We start from the raw sequence: 5,576 nt of genomic DNA on the forward strand, positions 1-5,576 counted from the left end.
AGAGAGATAGATATTTCCGCGGTGCCAGAAACATTTCGCTCGATGCCGCAAGAAACTGGCACACAAGTGTGGTTGAAGCGGGGGCGATGGACTGTAGATGACGAAGCTTCCTGCGTAAACCAGACAAGATGGTGCGCCAGGATATTTTATATCGCATCCCACATGATTCTTTCTAGTAAACTATTTGTGTTCTACCTGATTTTTCCATTATGTTTTCAAAGAGACAATGCTGTAACAGAGGGAAAGGATGGTGTTTGAATTGCTAGAACATTTATGTACAATGAACATGCAACTACATGAGTGTCATGTTTAAATTTAGAATTATTCCGGGTTCATTTGGCCTTTTCATGGATTAATTGAGTTTCTCGACATTTAATGTGCATAATTCAAATTTGAACTACAAGCACATGCTCCAGTGCACCAAAGTTTGCTGAAAAATCACATGTGTGTCTTTGGGTGAATTTATAGGTCCCATGCAAGAAATGGGAATGAAATTCAAACATCTGGGCATCATGGCTCGGTCAGGAACATTGAGAAACTTGGTTTTTAAATTCCTGTAAATTCAAAACTCGCCTAAAAATCATGAAACTTGGCATGGTGTCATTTCATGGCACCAACATGCCATGGTAAAAGAATTGGCCGCATTTGGACTATATGTTTCCCCAGGGGGGACGTGTCACCTTTGTGTTCGAAATGATATACGCTTCCTCCCCCCTTGTTTTTTTACAGAGACAACATAGAACTATATGAGTGCCGTGTTAAAATTTGGAATTATTCCAGGTTCGTTTGCACTTTCTTGTAAATTAATTGAATTTATCGTCATTTAATGTGTATAATTCAAATTTGAACTACAAGCACATGCTCCAATGCACCAAAGTTGGTCAAAAAAATCACATGTATGTCCTTGGGTGAATTTCTAGGTCCCATGCAAGAAATGGGAATGAAATTCAAACATCTGGGCATCATGGCTCGGCCGGAAAGATTGAGAAACTTGGTTTTTTAATTCATGTAAATCCAAAACACTCCTTGAAATCATGAAACTTGGCATGGTGTCATGACATGGCACCAACATGCTGTGGTAATTTTTTTGGCCGAATTGGGGCAAGCTTTGATATAAGCTTCTTGTGATAGAGGCAAAGGTGTCTCGTCTTTCGATGAAATGATGGATTTCGCTTTGGTGGAAGTCGACTTTGACGATCCGAGTACGAACGTGCGAGAACGTCGCGCCTTAGCAATCGCTAAACCAACTCCGAGAGGTTATTGACCACGCCGGAGCATGACCAACCAGACCACGAGGGTCTGTTTCGTGCGAGCAAACGAAGAACAAGCAAGAAACTGAGATTGCAATCTAGATATTGCGAATATAAGATGAAAGCTTTATTAATCAAGGTGGGGTTCTGTTACGCCTTTGTCTAGTTATTCAACACAAACAAAACCCAAAGTCTAAACGGTGCCCTAAGGGCTGTATATATGGAGGAAGAGGGGGGAATTTCGTGGCCCTTGGTGGAGGGGTCCGAAATCAACCCTATCTCTTGTTTCCCCACACATACGGACTCTAAAAATAGCCTATACTTATGTATTTCGAAATTACACGGGCCTGGCCCAATAATAAGGTGACGCAGCACCTAGAATAGCCTCGGGACTAAGTTTATGAAGTGACATCTTGTATATTTCGTCCAAGGCTTCATGCACCTATTATGGTGGCTTCAAAGTCCTGAAATCATCACTTGTAACTCCGTTCTTGTTCCCCTTGCACATGCCATCATCTCCATGCTTGTTCGTGCTCCAATGTTCATCCTTCTCCAAGCTAGGCCCTTCATTTGTAAGCAAAACAAATGTATCCAATTTAGGCAGCATCATATTCTCATGAACATTAGAATCATTACCAAGAAACGAAAGTACCTGATAATTTAATTGGCGTGCGCGAGCTCTAGTAATTGGTCCAGTATATGTAGTAGTAGGGGTTGTGGGTGTAATGATGGTATTGATGTCCTCATCATCCTCCCCTTCTTGAAATGAAGTCGTCCTCGACGGAAGCTCATCTTCCTCACCCAAATAAGGCTTCAAGTCTGCAATGTTAAAAGTGGGACTAACCCCAAAATCTGGAGACAGCTCAAGTTTATATGCATTATCATTTATTTTCTCCAACACCTTAAAAGTACCATCCGCACGAGGCATTAGCTTTGATTTGCACAAATCAGGAAATCTATCCTGACGCAAATGTAACCAAACAAGATCTCCAGGTGCAAACACAACATGTTTTCTACCCTGATCTCCAGCAAGTTTATATTTAGCATTCATACGCTCAATGTTTTCCTTAGTTAACTCATGCATTTTTAAAATCATTTCAGCACATTTTTAAGCATCAAAATTAACCTTCTCCGAAGATGGAAGAGGCAACAAATCAATAGGTGCACGAGGTAGAAAACCATACACAATTTGAAAAGGGCACATCTTAGTAGTAGAATGCAATGAACGATTATAAGCAAATTCAATATGAGGCAAGCATTCTTCCCACATTTTCTTATTATTCTTCAAAACAACCCTAAGCATAGTAGACAATGTTCTATTGACTACTTCAGTTTGTTCATTAGTTTGGGGTTGACAAGTAGTACTAAAAAGCAGTTTAGTCCCCAACTTAGCCCATAAACATCTCCAAAAGTGGCTAGGAAATTTAGTATGATGATCTGAAACAATAGTATTTGGCACACCATGCAAGGGAATAATTTCACGAAAGAACAAATCAGCAACATTAACAGCATCATCGCTTTTATGACATGGTATAAAGTGCGTCATTTTCGATAATCTATCCACGACAACAAATATGCTATCCCTCCCCTTCTTTGTTTGAGGTAAACTTAAAACAAAGTCCATAGATATATCCTCCCAAGGAACATAGGTACAGGCAAAGGCATATATAAACCATGAGGATTGAGTCGTGAACAAGAGCATATAATTCTTTATCATAAGTAGAATAATTCAGACTAGGCCCACTCAATTTTTCAGAAAAATATGCAACAAGTTTGCCATCTTGTAATAACACACCTCCTAATCCAATTCCACTAGCATCACATTCAAGCTCAAAAGTCTTATTAAAATCAGGAAGTTGGAGTAAAGGAGCATGTGTCAACTTATCTTTCAATACCGTGAAGGCTTCTTCCTGTGCGGTACCCCAAACAAAAGGCACATCTTTATTTGCAAGCTCATTGAGAGGTGCAGCAATGGTGCTAAAATCTCTCACAAAACGCCTATAGAATCCAGTGAGTCCAAGAAAACTCCTCACTTGTGTGACTGTTTTGGGCTGCGGCCAACTCTCAATAGCTTCAATCTTGGCTTTATCAACTTCAATTCCCTGTGGAGTAACAACATAGCCAAGAAAAGACACTCGGTCGGTGCAAAAGGTGCACTTCCCAAGGTTACCAAACAAACGTGCATCACGTAGAGCAATAAAAACAGCACGTAAATGTTCCAAATGTTCCTCCAAAGATCTGCAATAAATCAATATGTCATCAAAGTAAACTACCACAAATCGTCCAATGAAAGCACGTAGAACTTCGTTCATTAATCTCATGAAAGTACTAGGTGCATTAGTTAACCCAAAAGGCATGACTAACCACTCATATAATCCAAACTTAGTTTTAAATGTTGTTTTCCATTCATCTCCCAATTTCATACGAATTTGATGGTATCCACTACGCAAATCAACTTTGGAGAATATAGTAGAGCCACTCAATTCATCAAGCATATCATCTAGCCTAGGAATAGGTTGACGATAACGAATAGTAATATTATTAATGCCTCTACAATCAACACACATACGTGATGTACCATCCTTTTTCGGCACTAGAATAATAGGAACAGCACAAGGACTAAGAGATTCGCATATATAACCTTTGTCGAGCAGCTCATGTACTTGACGCATAATCTCCTTCGTCTCCTCTGCATTGGTATGGTATGGTGCATGGTTGGGTAATGATGCACCGGGAATTAAGCCAATCTGATGCTCAATCCTTCGAATGGGAGGTAATCCCGGTGGCACGTCTTGTGAAAAGACGTCAGCGAACTCCTGCAAAATGTTAGTGACAGCAGAAGGCAAAGAGGAAGGCACGTCCTCGAATGAAAATAATGCCTCTTTGCACACAAAAGCATAGCAAACAGATTTGCTAAATCTAGCTCATCAATATCAGATTTAGTGGCAAGTAAACATGCACTTTTCAATTTAATTTCAGAAGCAACACTAGATGGTTTATTAGCTCTATTAATATCATCTTTCAAAATGGAATCAGGAGTCATAGGAAGCAAAGTAATATTTTTATCCTTATGAACAAGAGTATACTGATTGTTTCTACCATGGTGTACAGAATTTTTATCAAATTGCCATGGTCGACCAAGTAATAAGGAACATGCTTGCATAGGTACCACATCACAATCAACATAATCAGCATATGTAGAGATACTAAAATGCACACGAACAGTACGTGTTACCTTAACCTTGCCGCTGTTATTGAACCATTGGATGTAGTAAGGATGTGGATGTGGTCTTGTGGTGAGAGATAGCTTCTCCACCATCTCCATGCTAGCCAAGTTGTTGCAGCTCCCTCCGTCTATAATAACGCGCACAGAACATTCCTTCACAACTCCCTTTGTATGGAACAAATTGTGCCTCTGATTTTGCTCAGCTTGTGTGACCTACACAATCAAAACACGTTGAGCAACTAAACATTCATACCTGTCAGCGTCTTCAGGAGCCATGTATTGCGTCTCATGATCAGAATCAGCTCCACCGTGTTCTTCACTTGTAAGAAGCGCCAAAGTCTCCTCATGATAGTCACTAGCGGACACATACCCACCATCCTCAGTAGCAATCATCACATGCTGAGATTTGCATTCTCTCGCATAATGACCTCTTCCCTTACAATGACGACAAATAATATCACTTGTGTGCCCTGTTGATGCCATGGACGAAGAAGAGCTCTATGCAGGCCCGACAGGTGCGCTCTTGGCAGATAGTGGTGGTTGTGCCTGCATTCTAGTATTACGGCTAGAGGTAGCAGCTGATGGAGGTGCTGGTGCAGTGGAAGTAGAGGATGCACGCGGTGTCCATGATGAAAGTCGACCTGCAAAAAAGTTAGTTCGCGCCAATGCTTGTCGATCCTGCACTTCACGTTCAGCTTTACAAGCAAGATGGAATAAACGAGTGATATTAGTATACTCCTTATACTCTAGAATGGTCTGAATCTCTCTATTTAATCCACCCATAAAATGTGCAAGCATAGCTTCATTATCCTCAACAATACCACATCTAATCATGCTAGTTTGTAATTCCTGATAATATTCTTCTACAGAATTTTTTCCTTGTCTTAAACGCTGCAATTTTTGAAGCAATTCACGTTGATAATATGGTGGAGCCCAACGAGTACGCATAGCAGTTTTCAAAGCAGCCCAAGTAGTTGGAATAGGATATAATCTACAATGTTCAGACCACCATACACATGCAAAACTAGTGAAAGCACAAACAACAGCAGCAACCCGTCTCTCCTCGGGATATTGTAAACATGTAAAACATTGTTCAGTCT

The sequence above is a fragment of the Triticum aestivum genome, chromosome 6B, assembly GCF_018294505.1.
Source record: "Triticum aestivum cultivar Chinese Spring chromosome 6B, IWGSC CS RefSeq v2.1, whole genome shotgun sequence".
Lineage (NCBI taxonomy): Eukaryota > Viridiplantae > Streptophyta > Magnoliopsida > Poales > Poaceae > Triticum > Triticum aestivum.